The following is a 16,114-nucleotide window of genomic DNA, read 5'->3' on the forward strand; positions in this document are numbered from 1 at the left end:
GACAGAGGAGCTCCAAACCTGCCTATCTCATCCCATGCACCGACAGTGCCTGGCCTGGCTCCAAACTCCCGAAAGGGACCATTTTATAGGGGACCAAAAAGGGGACACTGATGATAATAATAATAATAAAAATGAAACAATCTGATTGGGGCATTACTGGATCAGAAAATTCAATTTAACTATAGAAAATTCTTTCTATAGTTAAATTGTTAAAATTTTTTAACTATTAAATTAAAAATTTAAGCCTGATCTGTTTGGCAGCCCTGGAGCAGGGCTGAGGCATAGAGAGAAAGCTTTCCTTCAGCCAGATTGTCGGTCTCGCCCTGATTTATTTTTGTTTTATTTGTGGATTTCTCAGCGGAGCCAGTGGTGGTTCCTCTTTGCACCCCTCGGGTTGACAGGCAATTCCTTCCTAGCCCAGGTCTCAGCTCTGGTTTAGTTTTCATAATTTGGGGGTCCAGTGAGCCAGGAGACTGGAGATAGAAAGCACAAGTGCACTGGGGAGGTGGGTCTGCCTTGGCTTACCACCAAATTTCCGGACTTCAGGTGCCTTGCTCCAGTCCCTGCCCCATCCTAGGCTCAGGATGCTCTCCCACCCTACTAACCACTGACCTGGTCAAAACCCAAGCTGCTACAAGCTGCCATGTTATCTCCCAGCCTGGCTAGGGTGCCTGCTAGCCAGCAGTGGCTATGGTGGTGTGCAGAGTGAGGGTGAGTTTTTGTATTGACTACCGTTCCATTTACCTCAACAAGTATGTTTGGGCAACCATTCTGTGCCAGGCAGCAGACAGAGTCCCTGCACTGCAGGAATTCCTAGTCCTGTGGGCAGGGGTGTGTGGAGGGTGGCACACGGTGGTTAGCCTGGTCCAAGGGTCTACACTCCCTTCCTAGCATCCTAGAGATCCTGGAGGCCAGGTTGGCCACTAAGCCTGCGTTCAGGACAACTCCTTCACACATTCAATGAAGTTATCCGTAACTCCCTGGTTTAAAAAAAAAAAAAAAAACTGGCAGTGGTGGGAGGTATTTCCCCACTGGGTTGGTTAGTAGCAGGGGAAGAACTGTGGAGCCCTGGCCCAGTGGCGCCTGGAAGGAGACTGACGTAAGAGTGGTGTAGCTGTGAGTGGGAGAAGTGAAATCTAGTGGGGTAAGTCCATGTTCTCTGCTCCTTAAGTCAAATTCTCCCTGAAAAGACCCAGGGCAGCACTGTTAGGGAGCTGAAGGAGTCCCTCTGTGCCCAGAGGGAATTAGGCCACTCAGGCTTCAGAGAAGGAGGGCGGGTGGTGAGCACAATCTCCCCAAGCCCCCATCAGAGCAGGTCCAATTCTTGCAAATTCACACCTCAGTCCACCAGGTTCTGGTCCCATCCTACATCCCCGCCAGGGCACAGGAGGCCCAGATAAAAACAAGCTTTATTTTGGCCAAATTAACTCACTTTCCTGGATTACCTCACTTATCAGAAAGTGAAAGTACACCCCACGCTCCCCGCCCTGTCCCTGCCTAAATCTCTTTATCTCTGAAGCCCACTCTTTGAGATCTAAAAATTAGGGTTCAACAGAAACGCGCTAGGATTGCAGGAGGGACACGACAGTCCCTATCTTTCAGTGCACTAAAAGCCAAACCGAAGGCTGCTTCCTCGGTGGAGTGTCTCAGGGTGAGATGGCAGGACTGTTCGCTGCTTCCCGTTTTACAAGCTCCTTGTCCACCTTCTGCGCCAGCCCCTCACAAAACCGGTTCTCACCTTCTGGTGGGTACTGGTGTTTACCCCTTTCCTCCCGCTATCTGTTCAAACGGAGCCCACCCACCCTCCATTCACCTCCCTCCTTGAGGCTCCCTGAGCTCTATTTACCCTTTTGTAACTCCATCCCTCCATAAGTACACAACTCTGCTAGCTGGTTTCCTAGAGGGCAGATACAGCGTTTCCAGTTGGCCCTCTGCAGATATCTGTGAACAAGTCTTTCCCAGCTCCTACATATAAATATGTCTGTTCTGAGATAGACGGGCCTAAGTCCTAACGCACACACATCACAAGATAATTACACCTTATATACATACAGATCTCTCTATAGAGTTATATTTGAAAGTGTCTATAACTCTAGAGAGAGGTTGCAGCATGCACATATAGGACTATAATTATTTATGTCTATTTTTATAACTATGTAGTTATAAACAGATATGCCTATATATAGCGATAATAATATAGAAACGTCTCCATAGCCATATATGGCTCTAAGTGAATGCTCTAACTACTCTATTTCACAATCAATAAGTATATATCTCCTGATACATAATTCTAACAATATACATTTTTATCTATATAGCTGTTCAGAGATATAAATCTGTCAGGATATCAAATGTACATAAAGCCGGATGGCTGTAAGAGAGTCGTATATTTTCCCATATATAAATCTGCTCTTATAACTACTGTATATGCACAAATACAATGGAAATAATTATATTTCCCTCAAACATAAATCTGTAAATACAACCACAGCACATTTAGGTACGGTTAGACATAGAGCAATATTTCCTAGACATCAGTCTGTCAATAGAGCCACCAGTGCCTCCAAACAGAGAGTTATAGAGGGAGTTATAAATAAACTCTCCAGATGTGAACGGATCAGTAGAACTAGATGTAAACATGACTCCAAGCCGTTCTTTCTTCTTCTTCTTCTTTGTAAGATATTCCTGAAGCAAGCCGAGTCATATAACAGGGTGCAGAGGTATCTGGGTACTGGTATTTTCCCCCCAAGGAGAGTCGGAGGTCGCTGGGCTTTGGGAAACAGAACAGGAGTGGGTGGGGGACAGTGCCCGCTCCCAACGCAGCCCAGAAGCCCCTTCCGTCAGTCTCCTGGTGGCTGAGAGCTCGGGCAAGTGGAGAGGCCTAAGGGAGAAAATGAAAAAGCAGAGTCTGGCTTGAGTCGTTTGGCCCTTCTCCGGCCTAAAACACTCTCAACAGGGAAGCCCCGAGCTGGCGTCGGAGCGGAGAGAGCCCACCAGGCGCAGAGGCTTGGGGAAAGGGGCTGCAGGTCGGGCTGCGGAGGCCGAGCGGAGTCGCCAGCCCGTGCCTGACCGCCCGGCGCCCCATCGCCCGGGGCCGGTGCCTTGCCGGCGGCCTGGAACACAAAACCTGGGCCCTAGCCCTGCGCTCAGCGCTTCCGCCCGTCTTATTTTATTGCTGTTTTGTCCGATTAGATATCGCAGCGTCCTCCACCCGTTGTTGTTCTCAAATGCGAAGGCACCCAGGTCTTTCAGCACCAGGGCTAGCTTTAAATAAGTGACTCAGTGGATAGTGTATTTCTCTTTTCAGACCAAATGGGTCACCGGCTACTGAAAAAGAATCCAGATCTCTGAAAGGGTTTGTGACAAATCTTTTAGAAGTTCTCACGCTCACTTGTTACGATGATTTTCTTTTCTTTTTTCTCTTTTAAAAAAGTTGGCTAATTTGTGTTTCTATATTCCTCTTTAATTTTATTTTTATTGGGGGTGCAATTGTTTTGAAAGGAGGGATTTCGTTAGACCCGAAACTGTGGGGCGGCTCCCTCTCTAGCAAACTTACTATCTCTACGCCTGTGACTGCCATCTCCCCCAAGTAAACAAACTAATTAAATGACCGGAAAACTGTACCTGGAGAGAATGAGGTGGATGTTGCAGGATCCGGGACCGAAGTCTTTGCTTCCTTCATGAAAAATCGGCTAGTCTCCAAGCTCGCGAAGGAAAATTCAAGGCGCCTCAACTCCTCCTTTTACATTTTTAAATAAAGAGCCTAGAAAGGGACCTGGGCCTGCCGGAGCCCTAGCCTGGCTCTCCCCACTCCCCGGCGGCCATAAGTGTTTTTCTGCTTCCGTCCGGGGCCCGTTCTCCCGGGCATCTCTGCGCTCCTGCCGGATCAAGGCTGTGGTCATCGCCTCATTCATCTCTGCCCCTTGGCCTGACCCTGCACATTTGGCCTCCTCCTTAAAACAGGGGCTCCTAGAGAGTCCCAAAAGCCATTAACCATCCCCATATGTGGGATCCCTTCCCTGATCGCACAAAGCAGAAGCCTGAGAAAAAAAGCAATAAAGAGTGGTCTCCTGGCTCTCCTTCCCCTCTTCTATCCCTTGTCTGGGAAAGGGGTTCCCAACCCCAGCCCCCCAAGGGCATATTGAGAAGCTTTCTTCCTCCCTTCTTTTCCTATCTCCACCTCAGATGCTGTGATCCTGACTCCTTCCTGTCTCCACCTCAAAATATTTCCTCTTGCATTTTATTGTTATCCTGTTATGGAGGGACTGTTAACTACTGTTTTATTATTATTATTCATTATTTATTGTTATTATGATTGTTGTTAGAGATTTGTTCACCACGTTCAGGGGACAGCAGCCTGGCCCAGGGGGAAGCCTGCCTCTCTCTCTCTCTCTCTGTCTCTCTCTCTCTCTCTCTCACACACACACACACACACACACAAACGCAGTACACACACTCACACATATATGCTCACAAATGCCTGCTGTGTTCAGGCCCCTGCACAGCAATCCAAAGAGGCAGGCATCCTACCCCAGCACGCAAACAACACACTGCCCACGCACGCCAGTATTCAGGCAGAACACCACCCCCAGACCAACGCCAAAACCCACACGCACCGAGCTTGCAAGGAAAGGAAAATACGTAAAGAATCCCTTCTCTCCCACAACCTGGAGGGGCGAGTCAGGCCTCTGTCTCTTCCCCCCAGTCGCTTTCGCTTTCTCTTTTTTTTTTTTTTTTCCTCCTTGTTTACAGCTTCAGAGAGCTCAAGGCCCATAAATCTTGAGGGGCCTACAGAGCGCAGAGCACATTTGTATGCATCGTTAGGACTCGCTAATACCTAAGCCCATTAAGGAGCGTGTTTGCCCGTGGTTTCCGGTGTGTATTAACTTATAGTTAAATTCTGGAGGAAAGGGCATTGTGAATTAACATATACCAAATCCATCATGGGCTTTTGTCATATCAGATTAGTCAGTCATGGGTTTGGGGGAGCAACTTGCCTGGATCGGGGTGTACCCACCCTCCAAACTTTGTGGAGCAAGCCCGGGGGTCTTGGGAAACATGAAGGCATTCCTATCTAGCCCCAGTCATTCGGGCCCCCTAGGCCTAGCGGCTGCACACCTGCGAGATGGCGGAGGGACTGCAGACCCGGGTGCGGGAGGCCAGCGCCGGCGAAGGGAGGCAGGCGAGGGAGGCCCCTCCAGCGTCCTGCTGGGGTTGAGTTGGGGCGGCTCGGCCCGTGGCCGCTGGGTCGTCTGGTTTCCGCTTTCCGAAAGAAATGAGAGGAGAGGCAAGTGGAGTCGCTGAACTTTAATTAAACCGCAGAGAAGACAGTGAGGGGAGGGGGAAAAAAAAAAACACACAAGATCGGAGAAGGAGGAGGAGGCGGCCGAGAGATCGAGGAAAGGAAGTCCCGGCGGCTCGGGGGAACTTGGAGATCTTTCCAAGGGACTGAAAGCTGGAAGTTGCATGAAGGTGTTCCTTTCCCCCACCCCAGCTACTCCGCCCCAGTCGAAAAGGCTAATTTTAGACCTCTTATTAAAAAAAAAAAAAAAAAAAAAGAAAGAAAGAAAAGGTAAAGAAAATCTAATTATGTGGAATGTTTCAGCCAGGTGTTCCTGGTTCCAATGACTCAGACCCTATTGGAGCCCCGAGGATCTGTATAATTGGGCCTGCATAGACAGAGATGAAGGATGCCAGTTCTAAAAGGAGGAAGGGGAGAGGAAAGTCCATCTCTTGGGGTCTTGTAGAAAATGCCAAAGACCAAACAAGCTAAATTATTGTGTCCGTGTAGATCTATTTGCCTATTTACATAGGGAAATGCAGGCTGTGGGGGTTGGGGGTGAGGGGAGGCCGGGAATAAACGACCAGGATGGAGCGGGCTGGCAGGAGAGAAAATGCGCCCCCCGCCCTTTGCGGGAACAGCCAAGGGGCCTCCTCAGCTCGCAGCTCAGGCGGCCGCGCGGCGGGCCGGTCCGGGACCGGGGGCCGGGGCCGGGCTGGGGGAGGGGAGGCGGGGGCGGGAGGGGAGGCGGAGGCAGGCCCTCCCCGGGCGCTGTGAACTTTAGCTGGGCCGCCGCCTGTCAGCCCCAGAAAGCGTTAAAGGTGCAGCAGCCCGCGCCAGCCTCCGCAGCCGCCTTTGTACGCGTGATTTATGACTTCAATCTTGGTTCACCGAGAGTTCACACGGCTTTCGCTGCTGTTGAAGGTTAAAAGATGGTCTTCGCTTGACAAGTGGGACTATTGAAAATTCCTTCTTCTTCTTTTTTTTTTTTTTTTTTTTGAAGCGAAGAGCAGACGCTCAGGACAGAAAAAAAATTGGGGGGGGTGCGGGGGACAGGGGTTGCAGGTGGGCCAAAATGGTAGGTCAGGAAGGTTTGTCTTCCTATATTTAGGATTTTTTGTTGCTGGGATTTGAGTGCGTGTTGGGGAGAGGGTAGAGACTAGGAGGGAGCTAGAGAAGAGATGTAAAGATCTCTCATATTTAGAGGCCAAAGGAGTGGGAAAAAAACAAAACTCGTCCTTTCACAGTTAATTATCTGGGTAACTTGGGTCACACCCCGTAACTGATCCTCCTCTAGAAACCGGAAATGGGCCAGGAAAGGGAGAGAGTTTGGGTAAAAGGTGAGGTTTGTGTGCTTCTCACTGGATATACTTGGTTGATCATCCACCTTACCTGGGTAACCACTTTTTTTTTTTTTTTTTGGAAATGGGGTCCAGTTCTGTTGCCCAGGCCGGAGTGTCGTGGCACCATCATGGTTCACTGAAGCCTCAAACTCCTGGGCTCAAGTAGTCCTTCCACCTTAACCTCCTAAGTATGTGAGACTGCAGGCATGTGCCACACCGCCAGGCTGGGTAACTGCTTTTCAATGTGCTCCTGCACCCACAGATTTGGACAAGGGTATTTTTAGGCCCCAGTCTTTCAACTCTCTTCATTCTGTAGGTTTAGCCTGCCATTTACATTTGATGCACATGAAGAGGCTAATGGGAAGGAAATCTGTAGAACTGGAAGTCCTTTCTAATCCCAAATCCCCTTGGTCCAAGAGCCAGTCTCTCTTCTTTCTAGCATTTTGAAAAAGGTCGTGCCACAGCAGAGATGGTGGTCAAAGATCTCCTAAAGACCAGGATATAAGGCTCCTTTGTGGTCTAAGGCTCTGAGTACTTGGAGAAACAAAACTCACTCCTTTGTAGATTCAGAGAGAGATAGAGAGAGAGAGAGAGAGGAGATACCTTGAAGCTGAGGGTCTGCTTGGCTCTTTGAGGTTTTTTTTTTTTTAAGATACGTGTTTTAAAATTTTTCTGGAGTGGGAATTTGGGATTGTGTGCACTGGGAAGGGGAACAGCAGAGAGCTGGGTGTGGAGTTGGGTGTGCCTCCCTAGCCCTAAATAGGCCCCATTACCATTATCGATGCTAGGTAAATATTTTCCTAAGAGATAGAGCCAGCCCCTCAAATCCAGATCTGGGAACCAAAGGCATCCACGCTAGAAGGGGCACTCTGTGCTTCTCTTTCCACATAGAGTTAGGGAGGTGTTTTCCCACAATGTGAGGACTTAGATAAGAGAGGGAGAAGAGCCAGAAAGATGTCCACATCTTGCCAGGACACCTAGCACCAGGCCCTCCTACGGGGGACCTCGTATGTAAATAGCAGAATGGGGAGCAGAGAACAGAGAGACCCCAGAAATCCAGAGTCCAGGCTCTGAGGTCACTTTGGCAGGAATGGTCCTCTGGCCTTAGGAAGAACAGAGGGGCAATATGGCACAGTTTAGAAGCTCAGGGAGTGGTAACTGTTAGGAGGAATTAGCCAAGGAAGCTAATGAATCTCTTCCAGGTTCTGGTTGGCAAGCAGAGGAACGAACTTAACAGCCTCTGGAAGTAATGTCTGTACTGAAGTCACCTTCCCACCCTTTCTGTGTTCCTCCCTGGGAAATAATTCCAGTGGGCTTGTGCTTATCTGCAAGTCTGGAGTAATTATGAATTATTAATTCATCATTAAGACTTGATTGTGACCATTGCTTTCCAGTGCACCCATTTATCTCATTCTTTGTGAGGCAGAGGGCAGCCTCTGTTAGCCCGTGGCTTCTGTAACAGGCAAACTGAGGCCAGCCCCTCTTGAAGGCAGTCCTTGAACTCTGCCCTATGTGGGATGGTTGCCTCATTACCAGTCAAGTCATGTTGCACCTCAGAGTATTTGTGCAATACAGCCACCTCCCGCTAATTTCAGATTTCAAAGTGCTTTGTAGGTTCCTGGAGAGAGAGAGTAGGAGATTAGGAGTGAGACTCCAGTAGGGGAAGAAACTTGGCCAAGCTGCGTGTGGAGACAGGAATTAAGGCCAGATGGGAGGACTCCCAGGCACAGTAGCTAAGCAATCTGGGATCAGGAATGGGCATTTTACCTTCCTTACCCTAAGGAGATGCTAGCCTCCCTCAACTCTCTGGGGACCCCGGAACACTCATCTGGCCCGTTTTCCTGACCTCTCTTTCCCCCACCAGCCTCTCAATTGAGAGGCACAGGTTTCAAGACACATCATCCCCTCGGATGGTTAGGGGTGGGAAAGTGGGATCTGCCAGTTGTTTCACATCTGTGAGAGGCCTGGAGAGGAAGAAAATTGCTCCTTTCCCATGAGGTAATTCCCATCTAAATCCCTGCTATAAGCTCACCTCCCCCAGCACTGAAACAATTCTCTTCATCCTTTTTTTTCCCTCTTCTTCCCTCTGAAACTACAGGCAGGGAGATTGAGGGCAGGAAAGGCAGCTCCCAACAGCTGTACCTAGAGAAAGAGACAGAAGTAGGAAATGAGGGGAGAGTGGCTTAAACCTGTTACTTCACAACTTTTGTCTCCATTCTTCAAACCCAGGTCAACACCTTGAAACCAGGGCCATGGGAAGCCCTCTCTCCTTGTTCCCCTAACTCTCTCTCACAGAAAAGGAGCCCTGCGTCCCTCCCTGAGGCCAGGGCTGCTTTAAAAACTGCTGTAAGAACACTACCACTTTCTACAGGACACCTGAAGTCCCAACCCCCATGTGTCTCTCAGTGCCTGTCTGGTCCAGAGGGAGCCAGTGACTCTGTCAGCACATCACCATTTTGTGCCCCACCAGGGGGTGGTCCATGGAGTCATCTCAGCTTTCAGCCCAGACCTCGCTCACTCTTTCCCCAAGCCACACCAACATTCCTTGGTCTCTCCCAAGCCAGGAGGCAGGTAAGAAGTCCATCCAGAGGGTCCCCTGGAACTGGCTAATATAGTTTACTCTACTGTTTGATGGTAAATAAAGAGAACTTGGGAAAAAAGGGAAGGAGCAACTGCGCCTGGTGTCCTCCTCAGCCACCCCTCCCCTGGACATTGGCTTTCTCCATGAAACAGTGCACTGTTGTTCTTGGACAACCATTCCCCGCCATCTTTGTTGAAGGGTTTGAGTTTCACCCTCCGTTCACCCCCATTAATCACCCCAGCAGCTAAACATCACCCAGCCCCCTCTGGCCCTTTCTCTTCTTCTTGCCCTTAGTATTCATGTGGGAGCATTCCTCACTGCTGCACGCTCACAAAGACCCCTCCTCTGACACGAGGTCCCTCCCACTCCCCAACCACCCAGTCCATGATGGGTACTACTCACTGTTCTGGATGTTCCAACTGCTGGCGCCCACTCCCCAGCTGTCTCCATAGCCACTGCCCCCTTCCCATGCACGTGTCAGCTTACCACACCCTCTTTCGGGTACCTCCTTTTAGCCCCACAGACTCTCTTCAGTCTTTCCCAGCCGCCATTCTGCCCTCCATGGCCTATGCATGTGTAACCCCTGCCTGCTTCCCTATACTTCTCCTAGCTTCTCTCTTCTTTCCCTCCCCAAGACATTCAGTAAGCACTTCAGATGGTGGACCTGAAGCCCTTCCCTTCTGGCCTTGAGAAACTGAGAGGTGGTGTACCACAGTGGTTAAAAGCATGGGTTTGTGATTCAAGTCCCTGATCTGACACTTGCTAGTTGTACAAACTTGGGCAAATTACTTAACGTCTCTGAGCCATCCATAAAATAGACATACCCACTGACCTTATAGAGTTGTTCTGTAGATCAGATTAAATTTTATTTGCATAGATCCAAGCATTCAGCAGGGGCTTGATAAATGGTAGTTATTGTGTTACAAGCTTCTTGTGAAGAAAGAAAGAGATGTTCTTCAGATTCCAATATAAGTGAAGGAATTGCCTCCTCCAGCACCAGAGAGGGAGGGATAAAAATAACATGGTCTTGCAGATAAGCAGGGCCCATTTACCGGGCAGTGATACTCTTCTATTAGCTCTAGAGGGTACCAACTTTCGCTGCACATTGGAACCCCCGGTGAGTTTTTTTGATTGTTTGATTTTGTTTTTGAGATGGCGTCTTGCTCTATTGCCCAGACTGGAGTGCAGTGGCACATCTCGGCTCACTGCAACCTCTGCCTCCTGGGTTCAAGCAATTATCCCTGCCGCAGCCTCCCAAGTAGCTGGGATTGCAGGTGCCTGCCACCATACCTGGCTCATTTTTGTATTTTTAATAGAGACAGGGTTTCACCATGTTGGCCAGGCTGGTTTCGAACTCCTGACCTCAGGTGATCCGCCCGCCTCGGCCTCCCAACGTGCTGGGATTACAGGTGTGAGGCACCATGCCCAGCCACAAGTTTTTAAAAATACTGATGCCTGGGTCCCACCTCCAGAGATTCCAATTTGGTTGACCTGTAGTAGGGCCTGGGCATCTGGATTTTTAAAACTCCGCAGGTTGCTAATGTGTAGCCAGAGGTTGAGATGCAGACCCTAGGAAATGATACAAGAGGTAAGGGGAGGGCTGACACTTCTGCCAGAGCAAGGGAGGGGAGGGATACTCAGCTGAGAGCTGCTTCTCAAACTGGGACATCCCCTCACCAGTGGCACTGCTTCAGTCAGGGAGGTTTTCACTTAGAATTAGCTTCTTTTGAGATCCCAGAATTTCAGAGACTCTCACCCTTTTCATTTCCTATAGCTATTAGAATTTAGAAAGGGGCCACCCCAAGAGGAGACAGAGGAATCGACAAATTGACCTCTAAGAGGCTCATCTCTTATCAGAAAAGCATATGGTCCCCAGACCACCAGTGATAGAAGCAGAGGCAGATACCTCCAGTAGTGGGAAAATTTGTAGCTACATAGCAAATAGAGTTTCTACCTGGTTGCTACAATAATAGGCCAAGCAATTAGGATACAAGTTTCCAGGATCTTTTCCTATATTTCCAAACAGATAAATCACCCCTAGGAACAGAATCTGCATATTGTAATTAACTGATAAATATTTCATGCCTGGTTCAAACTTTCTCCTCTTCTATTTAATGGCCACAAACTTGAGCACAGAGGAAAGAGGAGCGAGGAGAGTGGGGGTTGGCTGTAGGGGGGAGGTTCTTCTACCTTGGCTTCAGGGAGGGAGAAACTGTCTTGGTTAATTATTTACTGTCTTCCTGTTCTTTTAAGAAAACATTGCTCACCTGGAGAAAATCAGGTCCCAGGTGGTAAAGGGTGTGACTTGGGCTTGTTGGCCTCAGCTCTGACCTCCCCCAGGAGAGGCCAGTTTTTGGTGACCCTGGGGCTGCTGGGAGCCGCAGGCTTTGGAGTCAGGGGCCCAGTGTTTGAACACAAGCTCTGTTCTGTCACTTATTAACTGGATGGCTTTAGGTAATTTACCTAATTTATGTGAAACTCAGTTTCTTCATCTGTAAAACAGACATATTTTTTACCTTGTAGGGTGGCCTATGCTCAGTTGGTTCTCAATGCATGATAACTATTATTATCAACAGTAACAATGAATAATTAATAGCCCATTGGATTGTACCCCTTCCCTTCCTCAACCCTGTCCCAGTGTGTAGGGCACCTAAACTGCTGAATGCTTACTGTGAGTATGGTGAATGCCTTAGCTCAATTAATCAACATAATTCTTTGAAGGGAATATCTTATTATCCCTACTTATCTGTGTTTTGTAAATGAGAGAACAGGGTGTGTAGAAGTTAAATACCTTGCCAGGAGTCGCACAACTAAGTGGTTAAGGGCACAGGCTCTGCAGTCTTGACTGTGTAGTTTCAAATTTGGGCTCTGCCATTTAATAATAGACTCTCCTTGACTTATGATGAGGCTGTGTCCCGATAAAGCTGTAGTAAGTTGAAAATATTGTAAGGTGGATATGCATTTCATACACCTAACTCACCAAATATCATAGCTCAGCCTTGCCTACCTTAAAGTGCTCAGAACACTTTCATCAGCCTACAGTTGGGCAAGATCATCTAGCACAAAGCCTATTTTATAATAAAGTGTTGACTATCTTATGTATTCAACATGAGATATTTATTCATCTCACGTATTCAACATGAGATTCAACATGTTATACTATACTGAAAGTGAAAAACAGAATGGTTGTATGAGTATTAGAAGTACAGTATCTAATGAATGCATATCACTTCGGCACCATCATAAAGCTGAGAAATTGTAAGTCAAACTGTCATAAGTCGAGGACTGTCTGTAATCACTGTAAGATGGTACATAAACGACTTAACCTCGCTAAGCCTCAGTTTCTTCATCTGTAAATTGGGGATATGAATGGTACCTACCTGAAAGGTAGTTGTGAGAATTAAGTGAGAAATGCGTGCATAGCACCTGTCTCAGTCCTGGCATGTGGTAAGTGCCTAGTAAATGTGAGTTGTCAGTACCATCACCATACTCCCCAGCAACTCAGGGCCATGGTGTCTCCTGCTCTTTGGTGGTGTTTGGGAGGTGAATGAGTCTGAGGGTCCTCCAAAGGTCACAGAGCTGCTCTTTTAACTCCCCCTGACAGACACACACACTTCAGTATCTAGGACTTGGGAAAAAGGACACTAAGCAGATTATGACTCCATTTCGGGAATTAAATCAAAACTCAAGACTAACTCAATTTGGCTTCTGACGAGAGGGAAAGGTTAGAAGGGAGTGAGGAGGCAGCTGGGTGTGCGTTCAGAATTGTAATTGGTTCTGGATCCCACCTCCCAGCCCCTCCACAGGTCCAGGCCCAAGGAGTATCCCGTGGGGGTGGAGAAGTGAAGGAGCCTTAGAACCCTGTGTTATCTGAATGTGGGTGAGGTGGGGAGAACATGGGCAAGGAATTTGGAAATTATCCAGAAACATTTCCCAAAGGGAGGTCTTCCCGCATACCACCTCAGCCTGGCCCTGGATTGCAGGGGAACCCCAGAATAGATGGGGTCTGGGGGCTTAGACAGGTAGGTGACCTCAGCAGAGGGGAGAAAAAGTCCTGCTGGAGACAGTCGCCTCCCTGGAGAAGTACCTGGGCTGGTGTTCTCTTTAAAGACGTCTAAGCAGTACTGGTATGCTAAAAACATTATGTATATGTACACCGGGGCCTATCATGGGGAGGGGGGAGGGGGGAGGGATTGCATTGGGAGTTATACCTCATGTAAATGACGAGTTGATGGGTGCAGCACACCAACAAGGCACAAGTATACATATGTAACAAACCTGCACGTTATGCACATGTACCCTACAACTTAAAGTATAATAATAATAAATAAATTTTAAAAAGAAAAGAAAAGAAAAAAATATATATATATATATATATATATTCTGTGTGTGAGTAGCCACTCAGCTCTTACTCGGCTTCGCACATGTAGCCCAGATTATTCCGAGCATTGTAAACTAAAAGTGAAATTCGATTTCTACTTAAGAGAGAGCGTCATTTTCCTCAGTAGTATCTCCCATGCCCCCAGCACTCCACCTGGCTTTAAAGGCCATTATACAGAAGGGAGAACTGAGCCTCCAGGAGTTGGGTGGCTTGTTCAGAATCACAGAAGCAGCGTGGATCCAAGGAGGGTTCTGTTACCAAACAGAAACCAGTGTCTTGGGAAAGAGAAAGCAGAGGAAGCCCCCACCTCTGCCCTAACCTGAGGCTTTGAGCCTCCCGCAAAGCCGAGTGAGTTGAGAGCGCCCGGCCCGGAAGGCAGATGCTGCGGAGGGAGGGACTCCCGGGCTCGCCAAACAGCGGGGCCTCGGGCGAGAGCGTCGCCAGCGCGTCCTCATTCTGCGATTACTGTCAGGGGACCATCCATCAGCGCAGCCCGGGACGCTGGGCCAGACTGCCCGCCGCCCGCCCGGGTCTCTCCAGATCGCATTAGCTTGGGGCGAGGGCGCAGTGCGGCACCGGCTGCTGAGGGAGAGGCGTGGCGGGGAGGGGGTGGGGCGGGGGGGACGAGGACATCGCGGTGGGGCCACTGTAGGGGCAGGGGAGAGGCTGCTTTAGGACCGTCCTCCTTTTCTTCCAATCTCCCGCATCTGGGATCTAAGGTGGATGAAAGGGGCACTAGAATGGGCGGCTTTTGGGGGCCAGGGAGTGCAGAACACAGAAGGCAGCAGGGAAGGGCAGTGATGTGGGGAGTTACCAGAAGCAGAGGAAGAAATACCTGTAAAGGGGAAAGCCAGAGAAATTGGGGAGGGGAGAGATTGAAAACGGGGGTGCAGAGATTGGGGGTTAGTGGAAGAAAAGGACTTAAAGGGAAAGGAAAAGAGAAGCTGTAAAGGGAAAGAGAATTGGAAAGGAATTGATGAGAGAGCAGGGAAATAGGAAACCGCAGATCATCAGGGGCCGACAAAACCTTAGAGACAATCTACTGCAGCCCCTCATTCTACAAATGAAGAAATGGAGGCCCAGAGAGGGGAATCCCTTATCCAAAGACCCACTCCAGCTGCTGGCTGGGCGGGCTCTTGACGCCAGGCTCATTCATTCAACCCATGTGTTTTGAGCATCTGCTGTGTCCTGGGCACTGGGCTGCTAAGATGACTCAGGATCAGCTCCTGCCCTCCAGAAGCTACAGTCTTTCCTCAGGGGGTTGGAGGGGCTGAGCGTCCAGGAAGCTCCCTCACCCCCAGCCGGAAGGAACTCCCTGAGCCCCACCTGTCCTGGCCACTGAACCCTCCTTGCCCTCTGCTGTTCCACTTATCTCCTCATGCAGGGTGGCAGTTCCCTGGAAGATCGCCCCTCTCCACTTTCCAGGGGACTCCCCAGGCGTGGAGACAGGTACTTGACAAGTTGGCCAAACTGGCCAACTTGTTCTATCTCCCACAGCCAACAGGGTAGGCCTGGAAGCAAAGCCCATATTCCTTGCTGGGTTTCTCCTCTAGGCATGGACAAATCCCACAGGTTGCACTGAGATCCAGTCAAGCTGTGGTAAGTAGGATTGAGGCTGGACATGAAGAAGTACTTCCAGGTCCCACAGTCTGGGACCATTTTCTTGCTGGGGCTTTAAAGTAGCTGTCCTTCTGGGAGCACAGTGTTGGCACCATCTTCCAGGGAAGGACTTGTCCTCCTCAGTCTCCAGTTGGCCTTGTGGGAGGCATTGTGCTGGGAATGTTCGGGTTCCAGATACCTGGTCTCTGTCCATGGGGTTTCTGCTCTAGACATGAGTGAACTGATATCTCCCTGGCATCCTCCCAGTCACTGCCAGCTCTGCAACATCGTGGAGTCCCTGAGTCCTTCACAACTCCCAGATCATCTCATCCTTCCTCCTTGCTCTGGGAAGACTATGTCTGAGTAGTTTCAACTAACCTCTCACCTTAAACCCAGTCCCTGACAACCAGAAGTACCTCCTTAGTCTAGACTTGACCTTCCTTGCTGCCGTGCTCCATCAGCAATGACCAGGGCTGAAGCAGCACATTTTTTCTACAAACAACCTTCCCTCCCAGTGATACTCACCCAATCCTCGGCGGTCAGGCAGGGAGTGGGGACAGCCTCCTGCCAAGAGCTCTGGAAGGCAGCTCTGCCTCCTCTGTCTGAAGTAAGCTCCTGTATACTCTGAGATGGTGGTGTTCATTTTAAAGAAGGGACCATTTTTCCTACACAACCCAGCTTACATTTGGAGGGAGACAAATGTGAGTTTCCGATCCCAGAATCTTAGCCACTGTACCAATCTCCGTGGATGCATGGGATTCAGGAAAGGAGAGAAATGAGCAGAGTGAGGACATGAATAGATTCCATTTTCTACCCCTTGTTCCAGCCCAACTCCCAGGAAAAGGCCCACAGAGGGCGAGAGAGGTGGACGCTCCTAAAATTCCACACTGAAGACCAGCAGACAGATTTCAGCAGCATTCCTTCTTGTA

General features: G+C 49.3%; 1 protein-coding gene and 1 long non-coding RNA gene across 7 annotated transcripts in view; one reads left to right on the forward strand and one right to left on the reverse strand.

The window, feature by feature from the left end:
- The window catches only part of HOXC10 (homeobox C10), a 184,217-nt gene that overhangs the window by 91,259 nt on the left and 76,844 nt on the right, over positions 1-16,114 (forward strand). The window lies entirely within an intron of this gene.
- LOC102137355 (uncharacterized) lies at positions 1,391-5,282 on the reverse strand. Of its 2 annotated transcripts, none has more exons than XR_012420319.1 (3): positions 5,119-5,282; positions 3,625-3,739; positions 1,391-2,881 (listed from the first exon to the last, which is right to left on the reverse strand). It is a non-coding gene; the product is annotated as an uncharacterized lncRNA (long non-coding RNA). The 2 variants fall into 2 exon arrangements; XR_006690497.3 differs by having other exon boundaries at positions 3,625-3,878.

This window comes from Macaca fascicularis, chromosome 11 (assembly GCF_037993035.2).
Source record: "Macaca fascicularis isolate 582-1 chromosome 11, T2T-MFA8v1.1".
NCBI classification, from domain to species: Eukaryota; Metazoa; Chordata; class Mammalia; order Primates; family Cercopithecidae; genus Macaca; species Macaca fascicularis.